Source organism: Loxodonta africana, chromosome 1 (assembly GCF_030014295.1).
Source record: "Loxodonta africana isolate mLoxAfr1 chromosome 1, mLoxAfr1.hap2, whole genome shotgun sequence".
Lineage (NCBI taxonomy): Eukaryota > Metazoa > Chordata > Mammalia > Proboscidea > Elephantidae > Loxodonta > Loxodonta africana.
In genome coordinates this window covers 163,582,102-163,595,500 of record NC_087342.1, presented here as the reverse complement: position 1 = coordinate 163,595,500, position 13,399 = coordinate 163,582,102, and the positions used below count along the sequence as shown (strand labels likewise).

Sequence of the window (13,399 nt, the reverse complement as noted above, 5' to 3'; positions counted from 1 at the left end):
TGTAATGAAAAGGGAAACAAAATGAAAAGTATTGAGTGAACAGCAGGACCTATTTGATGTGATTTTGAAAGATGTTTCTTTATTCTGTTTTTCTTTTGCAATCTAAAAACAGTAGCAGGGGGTTACAAGCAGAGTTCATCATAGGTTGTCAATCACTGTCATTTAACATTTGCAGTGGAAGATGTCTTTATTCAAGGACAGCTGGGCAAATCAGAGACACAGATTTGCAGTTAGTAGTCTGTCCAGCCTACACTAAATAAACAGGGACCGGGCAGACAAAACAGCCTCTCACATAAAAATATAATGAACTCCACTGACCTCGCTGCCCTCCATTCAGCCTCAATCCCAGTTGCATAAAAGCTTCAGTCCCCACTTTCAATTTCCTTTAATTACCTACATGATGTAGATAAGAAAATGAACCTCACTTACAGTCAGTGATCACACAGGAAATTAACTAGACAAGTTATTTAAAATTAGAGAAGTAATTTGGGGGTAAATAGAAGTATCCTACTGAGATACAAGTGGCTAGAAAGAGGTTTTGTTTGCTTGTTTGTTTGTCTTAACCAGGGATTTTGGGGATCCTTGGATTGCTGCTTTTATGTGCAATCTAAACTAAGCAAAAGAAAATCTCCTTTGTAAGGATTCTGAAACATCCAGAATAAAATACTTGATAGATATAAGAGCTAAGCAAAGTGGTGAAGCAAACATGCAGCATTCTAAATAACTTAGAAAAATTGTGAGCTGAAATTCCAGAGATAAATGACCATGATTTTCACAGGAAGGTCTGGCAGGGCGGTTGAGGATTAAACAGCAGTTGTCTTCAGTCTTCACTTTAAAATCTGCTTAGGTCCATCATCAAACCACAAAATATGCAGATAATTGTTATTTCTTCTAATTGATCTAAAATACGTATTTTCTGTTTCATTCTTGTGGTTCAAGGACTTGAGTTTTAATTACAAAACACTATAGAGTTGCATTATAATATCACTGTCCATGATACTTTTCTATCAAAAGTTGCACTAGGTGTGTAATGTAAATGGTTCATTCTTTTGCCCTGTCTTTCACAATGTTTTGTGGTAGTTCCACTGAGGTACACTGAAGAGAGTGTATTTCCTTATCACACTCTGATGTACTTGTGAACATTTAACTCATACGGATTTAAAAGAAACCTAATTGAAGATTGGAGGCTAAAGCCCACAGTATCAAATCTGTAGTTCGAGAGGATACAAAACCCTGAGTATTTTTCTTTAACTTGACTGTCTCTATTGGACCCACAACTTTAAATTCGTTTTTATGGGAACATTGTCTTTCAAAGAACCAATATGTTCAGTAACGGAATTATATGAAAATTGTATGATTACCTGGTTAAGATGAATGGACAACACTAGTAATGCATAAGTAAAAACAAAGATCTTGTTTCCTTAAGTATTTTAAGAATTATGATATTAAAAAGTAGATTAAACTTTATTTCAGGCAGTGAAGTATAATTGTAAGCATAGATTTATGACTGAAAACTGTAGAACAACGCTCCAGTAATTGAATCTTAAAACTCAGTTTTAAGACACATGAGGTCACCGTTAGTTGGGAGCTGACTCAACAGCAGCTAAAAACAATAACATGGTATCAGACGTGGGAATTATTATTATAGTAATAATGCCTAACATACCAGGTTTTGTAATTTTTAAGTGTTTCATAAACACTATCACATTGAATCCTCATACCAAGTCCCAACTTAAGGTAAGGAACTTGGGACTTTGAGAGGTACAGTTACTCTCAGAAGGTCACGTAACTTGTAAATGGCAGAGCTGGAAATCCATCTATCATATCAATCCTCAGCTCTAGTGCTCTCTTCACCACCTTACCACACAATACCACTGTAGTAATCTATAATAAGTGGTACCTAATTCTAAGGGTGTGATGACTTACCACATCCTTTGGATTCCCCTTAGACTAGAAAGACTGTTCCGTGTGCTGAGAAGAACAAAAAAAAACAAGAGGCAACGCTAAATTTTTTAATTAAAATTTTTACTAAGGTTACTGTCCTTGGGTAATCTATGTTAAAGGTCTGGCGGTCCCCTTATAGACTTAGATCTGTTTACTACATTCCAACCTAAAATGTACTGAACTATTAGCAGACTCATGTGATACTGATACTGCTGGCAGTGAGCAAATTCACAATCTTAGTGAAGAAGGGGATTAAAGCAATACATTGGGTAACTCAAGCAGATTTAGCATACTTTGGAGAACAGTAGGGTCACATCTTACCTGGAGGTTAGGTTCTAAATTAAGCAAATACAACAAAAAGCACATTTGATAGAATTTACCTGAAAATAACCCCAGAGTCTAATAAGCGTGTAGTCAGCCCTGTTCAAATATGCTGCTTCTCAGTGAGTTCAGCACCATTAGTTTTTCCTCTAGCATTGGAGCAGATCTTTGTTTCTTTAGTTTACCACCAAATGAAATAGTTAGCATGCATTTACAAGTCACGCTTTATGAAAAATCTACATGTTTGAATATTGGAATCACACTCAGCTCAGAAAGATATTCACTCTTTAAGAGGCACCTGAAAACTAGGACTGGGAAACGTTCAGTTTATATTATTGTCTTCTCTCTTTTTGTCTCTCGTATATAATTAAATTTGAACAAGATAAGTATATCTAAAATTGTACTCATATATTTTACTGCACTGGAGGAAGACTCATTAACAACCTTCAATATGCAGATGACACAACCTTGCTTGCAGAAAATGAAGAAGACTTGAAGCACTTATTGATGAAGATCAAAGACTACAGACTTCAGTGTGGATTACACCTCCACATAAAGAAAATAAAAATACTCACAACTGGACCAATAAGCAGCATCACGATAAACGGAGAAAATATTGAAGTTGTCAAGGATTCCATTTTACTTGGATCCACAATCAATGCCCATGGAAGCAGCAGTCAAGAAGTCAGATGACATAATGCATCAGGAAAATCTGCTGCAAAAGACCTCTTTAAAGTATTAAAAAACAAAGATAGCACTTTGAGGACTAAGGTGCTCCTGACCCAAACCATGGTATTTTCAATTTCCTCGTATGCATACGAAAGCTGGACCATGAATAAGGAAACCTAAAGAAGAATTGATACCTTTGAATTATGTTATTGGTGAAGAATATTGAATATACTATGGACTGTTAGAACAAACAAATCTGCCTTGGAAGAAGTACAGTCAAAATGCTCCTGAGAAGCAAGGATGGTGAGACTTTGGCTCACGTACTTTGGACCTGTCATCAGGAAGGACCACTACCTGGAAGAGGACATCATGCTTGGTAGAGCAGAGGGTCAGTGATAAAGAGGAAGACCCTCAATGAGATGGATTGACACAGTGGCTGCAACAGTGGACTCAAACATAGCAATGACTGTGAGGATGGCAAAGGACCGGTCAGTGTTGCATTCTGTTGTTCATAGATAGGGTCGCTATAAGTCAGATACAACAGCATCTAACAGCAACGTATTTTACTGAGGGAACTGGATTACTTAGAAAATAATGTTAATTAGTAATTTCAGTCAAACTCTTACTTTCCACATAATTTTTATTTTAATTGAACTTCGCATATAATTTTAAGTCTGGTCCTATTTCCTATATATCTGAGACCTAGAGAGCCAATTCAGTTTGCAGTATTCAAATACCTATTGAATTTTCTTCTGGAGAAAGATCCGAGGAGTTATATTTATGAACAGTAGAAAGAAATTTAAAATATCAAGAAGTTTTTAGAGTGTGTAACAGATTTAAAGCTGATGTCTTTTCCTACCAGCACCTCCACCCAACTATCTGGCCCTCTCTTTAAATGTGTTTTGCATGCTTCTCTGCTATTAATAGCATCATCAGTCTCCTCATCCCTGAGGCTTAAACCTTAGACCTTTTCTTATCTGTTTTTATGAATCTGCTCATACTGTTTTCTCTGCCTGGTATGCAAGGAATCTTCTCCCACTCTCCTCTTCTACAGATTGTTCTAAGCCTTGAACAAATTCTGCCTCTTCTGGAAAACATTCCAACACATCCAATTCACTTTATTACACTTCTCTGAATAAATTGTTTTATTTTGTACTTAAAGTAACTGTTTATATAAATTATTTCCCCCAATATAATTTTAATTTCCTTGAAGGGAAAGATTGTTTTAGGTTTCTCTCCTATCTCTTACTTAACCTGCTGTTCAGTTTCTCTTAAACCACTTGGTAAGGTTGGGAAGATAGGTGGATGGTTTCTGATGGGGATTTGGATGCAGTCTGAACGCTACATTGGAGGTGGATCAGCCAGCAGATGACAATGCTTCAGTCCTGAAATGTAAAAACAATAGCACTTGTCATATATAGCTGGTCCCTCTATTTTTGCAGACTACTTGAAAAAAAAAGGAAAGACCTGAAATGGCAAGGGAAAAGAAAATCAAGATGACACATGGGGCAAAACTGCTAATGTGTTGGCGTACACTTCTTACATAAAGCAGTCCAAAATGGGCAAAGATTGTTCAAAACAGTTTAGAGTAGCTGTGTTTTTGTTTGTTTGTTGACTATTCCAAAACAAAGTAAGACGAGACATAATAAATATTTGCCCAGTTCAATTAAATAGAGTGTTAACAAATAATACTTATTTAAGACACTTTCCAGCATCCTGTATTAAATCAGCTGAAATTGTATTTAAGCAATTTCTTTCAATCTTTTGGTCTCACCTGTTTCCCTTCTATTATAAGGCCCTTATAGCCACAACAATGGACTCAAACATACCAACAATCACAAGGGTGGCATGAATGGGCAACATTTTCTTCTGTTATACATAAGGCCGCCACATGGCGGAGCCTACTTGATGGCAACTAACAACAACAATGTCAGTAGGGGCTTCACTTCTGCCTTCACCTAGTTAATATCTGCTTATTCTCTGAATTTTAGCTTAAATTGCCTTTTCCTTCAGGAAGCCTACCCAACCTTCCTAACTTGGTCAGATTTCTTTGCTAAGCTCTCTAATGTTTTTGTTTCTCTCTTTTTCATAGCACTTATCATTATGTCAAGCTTAGGTTTATTTATGTGATTAATGGAACAATGTCTGTCTTCCCTACTAGGGAGCTTGTCTATGCCCAAAGCCTGGAATAGCAAATGGTGGCATTCCGTAAATATTTAAATGAATTTATTCCATTCAAAGCTTTGAAACAGGAATTTGTCTATTCATATAGTCTGTATTTTTTATAATGATATAACACTATCAATATTGCCCTTTGTTATTTAGTATTATAGTATATACTTGACATCCAAGAAAAGCACAGGTTTCTGAAATTGTACATTAAGCCTGAAAAGTTAAAGACATACTATCCACAGATAGAATAAAATGCCCTGATTCTTTCATAATGTTGAATTCCAAATCATGATATTTCTAAAGCATTTCCAACATATAATCTTATTTCATCTGCAAAAATCCATGGGTACCAATCAGAAGTCATCTTGTGCCCCTTTGTAAGCCTTGACTCCCTTCCCTACCTGTCTTCTCTGTCAATCACCAATATGCTTTGCCACTATAGATTAGTTTTCATTTTCCAAAATATCATATAAATGAAATCCTAGAGTATGCACTTATATTTTGTCTGGCTTCTTTCACTCAGCATAATTATTTTGAGATTCGTCCATGTCGTGACATGCATCAATAGTTTGTTTTTTTATTACTTGCTGAATAGCATTCCATTGTATGCATATAATTTGTTTATCCATTTTCCACTTTATGGACACTTAGATTTTTTTCTTTTTGACCATTGCAAGTAAAACTGCAATCAAATTCAGTGTACAAGTATTTGTATACACATAGACTTTTTCTCTTGGGTGAATCCCTAGGAGTAGAATGGCTAGATCATATGGTAGCTGTATGTTTAACTTTTTAAGAAAATGTGAAACTGTTTTTCAAAGCAGGTAGACCAGCTGTGTATGAGAGTTCCAGTTCCTCCATATCCTTGCCAACACTTGGTATATCAGTCATTTTAATTTTAGCTGTTCTTAATTTGCATTTTCCTAATGACTAGGTGAGACATCGCTAATCTCAGATGGATCTTCGCTAAAAGCGGAGAATACCAGAAAGTTGTTTACTTGTGTTTTTGTTAGCTGTGCAAAAGCATCCAACTGTGTGGATCATAACAAATTATGGACGACATTGTAAAGAATGGGAATTCTGGAACACTTAGTCATGCTCACCCAGAACCTTTACATGGACCAAGAAGCAATCGAACAGAACAAAGGGATACTGTGTGTTATTTTCCTTCAGGAAGCCATCCCAAACTTCTTAACTTGGTCAAATTTCTTTGCTAAACTCTTAATGTTTTCATTTATCTCCTCTTCATAGCATTTGTCACCATGTCAAGTTTGCATATGGCATGTGGTTTAAAACCAGGAAGGGTGTTCACCACAGTTGTATCCTTCCACCATGTTGTTGTTGTTGTTAGGTGCCGTCGAGTCAGTTCCGACTCATAGTGACCCCATGCACAACAGAACAAAACACTGCCCAGTCCTGAGCCATCCTTACAATCGTTGTTATGCTTGAGCTCATTGTTGCAGCCACTGTGTCAGTCCACCTCGTTGAGGGTCTTCCTTTTTTCCACTGACCCTGTACTCTGCTAAGCATGATGTCCTTCTCCAGGGACTGATCCCTCCTGACAACATGTCCAAAGTATGTAAGACGCAGTATCGCCATCCTTGCTTCTGAGGAACATTCTGGTTGGACCTCTTCTAAGACAGATTTGTTCTTTTGGCAGTCCATGGTATATTCAATAGTCTTCACCAAGACCACAATTCAAAGGCGTTAGTTCTTCTTCCGTCTTCCTTATTCATTGTCCAGCTTTCACATGCATATTATGTGATTGAAAATACCATGGCTCGGGTCAGGCACACCTTAGTCTTCAAGGTGACACCTTTGCTCTTCAACACTTTGAAGAGGTCCTTTGCAGCAGATTTACCCAATGCAGTGTGTCTTTTGATTTCTTGACTGCTGCTTCCGTGACTGTTAATTGTGGATCCAAGTAAAATGAAATCCTTGACAACTTCAGTCTTTTCTCCGTTTATCATGATGTTGCTCATTGGTCCAGTTGTAAGAATTTTTGTTTTCTTTATGTTGAAGTGCAATCCATAGTGAAGGCTGTGGTCTTTGATCTTCATTAGTAAGTGCTTCAAGTCCTTTTCACTTTCAGCAAATATTCAACGATTTTGAGAATGGCACAAGACCAGGCAGTTTTTTGTTCTGTTGTACATAGGGTTGCCATGAGTTTATTCAATCTGTATACTGAGCAAATAATCCAAGAAGCTGGACTATATGAAGAAGAATGCAGCATCAGGATTCGAGGAAGACTCATTAACAACTAGCAATATGCAGATGACACAACTTTGCTTGCCGAAAGCTAAGAGGACCTGAGGTACTTACTGATGAAGATCAAAGACTTCAGCCTTCAGTGTGGATTACACCTCAACATAAAGAAAACAAAAATCCTCACAACTGGACCAGTAAGCAATATTATGGTAAATGGAGAAAGGATTGAAGTTGTCAAAGATTTCATTTTACTTGAATCCACAACCAATGCCCATGGAAGCATCAATCAAGAAATTAAACTATGTATTGCATTGGACAAATCTGCTGCAAAAGACCTCTTTTAAGGGTCGAAAAGCAAAGATATGACTTTGAGGTCTAAGGTGTGCCTGACCCAAGCCATGATATTTTCATTTACCTCATGTGCATACAAAAGCTGGACAATGAGTAAGGAAGACTGAAGAAGAATTGATGCATTTGAATTATGATGTTAGTGAAGAATATTGAATACACCAGGGACTGCCAGAAGAATGAACAAATCTGTCTTGGTAGAAGTACAGCTCCTTAGAAGCAAGGATGGCAAGACTTTGTCTCACATACTTTGGACATGCTGTCAGGAGGGAGCAAACCCTGGAAAAGAACATCACGCTTGATGAAGTAGAGAGTTAGTGAAAAAGAGGAAGACCCTCAACAAGATGGAGTGACACAGTGACTGCAACAATGGGCTTAAACATAGCAACGATTTTGAGAATGCCACAGGACCAGGCAGTTCTTTGTTCTGTTGTACATAGGGTTACTATGAATTGGAACTGAGTCATGGCACCTAACAACAACAACGACTAATGATACTGCTCATCATTACATAAAGTATCTATAAAAATGTTTTGCCCATTTTTTTACTAGACTGTTTTCTGACTTGAATTTTGAGAGTTCATTGTAATATATGTATTCTGGATACAAGTCCTTTATCAAGTATATGCTTTGCAAATTATTTGAGTCTTTAACTTATATTTTCATTCTCTTAATAGTATCTTTTTAGGAGCAGAAGTTTTTAGTTTTGATGGAGCTCAATTTATTAATTTGTTCTTTTATGTATCGTACTTTAGGTTTCCTATCAAAGAAATCCTTGCCTAACCTTAGATCACAAAGATGTTCTCCTATATTTTCTTCTGGAGGTTTTTTTTTTTTTTTTTTTTGTGCTTTAAGTCAAAGTTTACAAATCAAGTCAGTCATATGAAAATTTATATACACCTTGCTAGGAAAAAAAAAATTTTTTTTTTTTTTTTATATACTCCTAGTTGCTCTCCTCCTAATGAGACAGCACACTCCTTCTCTCCACTATTTTCGTGTCCATTCAGCCAGGTTCAGACCCCCTCTGCCCTCTCATCTCCCCTCCAGACAGGAGCTCCCCACATAGTCTCATGTGTCTACTTGATCCAAGAAGCTCACTCCTTACCAGTATCATTTTCTATCCCGTAGTCCAGTCCAATCCCTGTCTGAAGAGTTGGCTTTGGGAATGGTTCCTGTCTTGGGCTAACAGAAGATCTGGGGACCATGACCTCTGGGATCGTTCTAGTCTCGGTCAGACCATTAAGTCTGGTCTTTTTAGGAGAACTTGAGGTCTGCATCCCACTGCTCTCCTGCTCCCTCAGGGGTTCTCTGTTGTGTTCCCTGTCAGAGCAGTCATCAGTTATAGCCGGGCGCCATCTAATTCTTCTGGTCTCAGGCTGATATAGTCTCTGGTTTATGTGGCCCTTTCTATCTCTTGGGTTCATAATTATCTTGTGTCTTCGGTGTTCTTCATTCTCCTTTGCTCCAGGTGGTTTGAGACCAATCGATGCATCTTAGATGGCTGCTTGCTAGCATTTAAGAACCCAGACGCCACTCTCTTCTGGAGGTTTTATAGTTTTAGATTTTTACATTTAGGTCTGTGATCCATTTTGAGTAAATTTTTGTAGATGATGCAAGGCTGGGTTCAAAGTTCTTTTTTTTTTTTTTCCGTGTACCATTTCTTATTCTAGTACCATTTATTTAAAAATTACTCTTTTTCCACTGCTTTATCTTTGAGCCTTTGTCAAAAAATCAGTTGTCCGTATATGTATGGGTATATTTCTAGACCCTGCATTCTATTCCAGTACAACTCTTTTTTGATCAGTGTAGGTTAATAATAAGCCTTGAAATTGGTAGTCTTATTGATTTCTAATTCAGTTTTATATTATGGTCTGAAATACGCTTTATAAGCCCCATCTGTTCTTCATTTTCTTTTTGTTCTTTTTCTGCCACCTTTTTAAGTATTCCTTGTGAAACTATTTTATCTCCTTTGTTGTCTTATTAGCTCTAGCTTTTGTGTTTTTCTATTTTAATGGTTGATTTAGGGTTTCTTGAATACATTTTTAACTTAGTATAATCTGTCTTCAAGTGATATATACCACTTCATGTATTGTAAAAGGACCTCACAGTAGTGTTTTTCCCTTTCTCCCCTCCCAGACTTGCTGCTTTTGTCATACGTTTTACTTTGGCATGTTACAAACCATGTAATGCATTCTTTATTATATTTGTGTAAACAATCATTATCTTTTTATAAGAACAAATTCTTATGTGTGTATGCATGTAGTTACCATTTCCAGTGCCCTTCGTTACTTTGCATAGATCCATATGTTCATCTGGTATTATTTGTTTTCTGTCTGAACAATGTGCTTTAACATTTCTTGCAATGCAGGTCCTGCTGAGTTCTGTCAACTTTTGTATGCCTGAAGAGCCTTAATTTTTTTTTTATTGTGCTTTAAGTGAAAGTTTACAGCTCAAGTTAGTTTCTTGTACAAAAATTTATACACACGTTGCTATGTGACCCTAGTTGCTATCCCTGTAATATGTCAGCACACTCCACCTTTCCACCCCAGATTTCCTGTGTCCATTCAAGCAGCTCCTGTCCCTTTCTGCCTTCTCGTCTGGCCTCCAGATAGGAGCTGCCCATTTAGTCTCATGTATCTACTTGAACTAAGAAGCACATTCTTCACAAGTGTCATTTTATGTCTTATAATGCAGTTTAATCTTTTTCTGAAGAGTTGGCTTTGGGGATAGATTTAGCTCTGGATTAACAGAGAGTCCGGAGGCCATGCCTTCTGGGGTTCCTCCAGGCTCAGTCAGACCATTAAGTCTGATCTTTTTGCTAGAATATGAGTTCTGCACCCCTACTTTTTTCTTGTTCCATCAGGGACTCTCTGTTGTGTTTCCTGTCAGGGCAGTCAGTGGTGGTAGCTGGGCACCATCTCGTTCTTCTGGTCTCAGGTTGATGGGGTCTCTGGTTTATGTGGCCCTTTTTGTCCCTTGTAAAGCCTTCATTTTTGAAAGATTATCAATGGATATAGAACCCTAGGCTGACACTTTTTTTCCTTCAGTATTTTAAAGAAGTTGTGCCACAGTCTTCTCACTTGAGTTGTTTCTAATGAGAAATCTGCTGTCTTCCTTATCTTTGTTCCTCTTACATAATGTGTTTCCTCCTATGGCTGCTTTTCAGATTTTCTCTTTATCAATGATTTTCAGCAATTTGATTATGATATACTATAGTGCATTCTACTTCATTTTTTGTTGTGCTTTGGGATTCATTGAACTTCTTGAATCTGTAGATTTATAGTTTACAAAAATTTAGAAAATTTTTAGCCATAATTTTTTTTTCCCCCTGCACTTCTTACCCCAGGGACTCCAATCACAGGTGCATTAGGCCACTTGAAATTGTCTCAGAGCTCAGTAATGCTGTGTTCACTTTTTTCTCTCTTGTTTATTTTGGATAGCTTCTATCAATGTCTTTAAATTTGCTAACCTTTTCCTCTGCAATGTGTACTTTTCCATTAATACCATCTAGTGTATTTTCATTTCAGACATTGTAGTTTTTATCTCTACAGGCTTGAGTTGGGTGGTTATCTCCTATTTTTTGAACTTATGAAATACAAGTATAATAACATTAATGTCTTGGCTGCTAATTTTAATTAGCGGTTGGTTCTGTGTCAGTTCTGGGTCATTTTCCATTGATTGATTATTCTTTTCATCATGGATCATGTTTTCCCACCTTTGTTTTTGTTGTAGAATGTAATTAAGCTACTTGGAAACAATTTGATCCTTATAGGTCTTGCTTTTATGATTTGTTAGGCAGCTTCGTAGAAATATTCATTCTAAGGGCTAATTATTCTTCCCTACTGAGGCAACACCTTCCTTCTCTATCCTATACATTGTGAACTACAAGTTTCTCTAGTCTTCAGGGTGGGAACAGGCACTATTCCTGGCCCTCTGCTGGACAGTTCCTTCTAATCCTGTTGGATGGTTCTTTTCCTGACCTTGAGTAGTTTCTGCACATGCATATGTTGATTCAGTACTCTGCTGAAAACTCAGGGGGGATCTTCTGCAGATCTCTCTCTCTCTGTTTATGTACAACTCTCTACTAGGTTCTGCAAACTCTAGCGGCCTTCATCTCCCTGGACTCTCAGATTCCCCCTCCTGCACCTGTCTGGAAACTCTCTCTATGCAGTAAGCTGGGGCAATCATAGGACTCACTTAGTTTGTTTCTCATATCTCAGGAATCACTCTTTTTCGTTGCCTTGTGTTTACTAGCTTGAAAACCATCGTTCCATATGTTTTGTCTTTTTGTTGTTGTTGCCATTGTTGTTGTTGCCGCGAGGCAAGCCCTGCCCCTATTTCTCTATCAAACTATATCAAAAAATGTTTGAATATTAACCTATTCAATTAATGTTATGAGTGAAGTGTAGGACATTCATATTAGCAACAATGGGTTGAATCCCAAATAACGACATATTTGGAAAAATAATATTTTTCTTCATAACTAGCACTAATAAGTAGATCAGTTTGTCTTTTTAATGGAATGGTCTCATTCCATCCAGTAGGTTTCAAAGGTACTTATTGACTTATATCACGGAGGCTACCTTTTACTACTGGACTCTACTAGACATAAGATTAAAAATCAAAACATTCTTTTATATTCCATGTATAGATTGAATTGTGTCTCCAAAATGATGTGTTGAAATTTTAAACTCTGATACCTGTGAATGTGGCATTGTTTGGAAATAAGGTCTTTGAAGATGTTGTCAGTTACATTAATATGAAGAAGGACGGGGCATCAGGATTGGGAGAGAACTTATTTAACAGCGTGCAATATGCAGATGACATAAATTTGCTTGCTGAAAGTAAAGAGGACTTGAAGCACTTGCTGATGAAGATCAAAGACCGCAGCCTTCAGTATGGATGACACCTCAACATAAAGAAAACAAAAATCCTCACAACTGGATCGATAAGCAACATCATGGTAAATGGAGAAAAGATTGAAGTTGTCAAGGGTTTCATTTTACTTAGATCCATAGTCACCACCCATGGAAGCAGCAGTCAAAAAATCGGAAAACACATTGCATTGGGCAAATCTGCTGCCAAATATCTCTTTAAAGTGTTGAAAAGTAAAGATGTCACCTTGAAGACTAAGGTACGCCTGTCCCGAGCGATATTTTCAGTTGCGTCGTACGCCTGCAAAAGCAGGACAATGAATAAGGAAGACCGAAGAAGAATTGACGCCTTTGAATTGTGGTGTTGGTGAAGAATGTTGACTATACCATGGACTGCCAAAAGAATGAACAGATCTCTCTTGGAAGAAGTATAGCCAGAATGCTCCTTAGAAGCAGAATGATGAGACTGCGTCTTGCATACTTTGGACATGTTGTCAGGAGGGATCAGCCCCTGGAGAAGGGCATCTTGCTTGGTAAAGTATAGGGTCAGTGGGAAAGAGGAAGACCTTCAATGAGATGAATTGACACAGTGGCTGCAACAGTGATCTCAAGCATAACAACGATTGTCAGCATGGTGCAGGACTGAGCAGTGTTTCGTTCTGTGGTACGTAGGGTCACTATGAGTCAGAACCGACTCAGTGGCACCTAACAGCAACAACAACATGGTGGGTCCTAATCCAAACTGAGCTACTCCTTCTAAAAGAGGAGGAGAGATAGAGGGAAGACAGCCAGGTGACAATGGAATTATGCTGCATCTGTAAGGCAAGGAATGCTTAGGGCTACTAGAAGCGAGGAAAGACAAG

General features: G+C 37.6%; 1 protein-coding gene across 6 annotated transcripts in view; it reads left to right on the top strand.

Annotated features, from left to right (window-relative positions):
• Positions 1–13,399, top strand: part of ASCC3 (activating signal cointegrator 1 complex subunit 3) — a 412,820-nt gene that overhangs the window by 361,324 nt on the left and 38,097 nt on the right. The gene's annotated exons all lie outside the window — the stretch shown is intronic.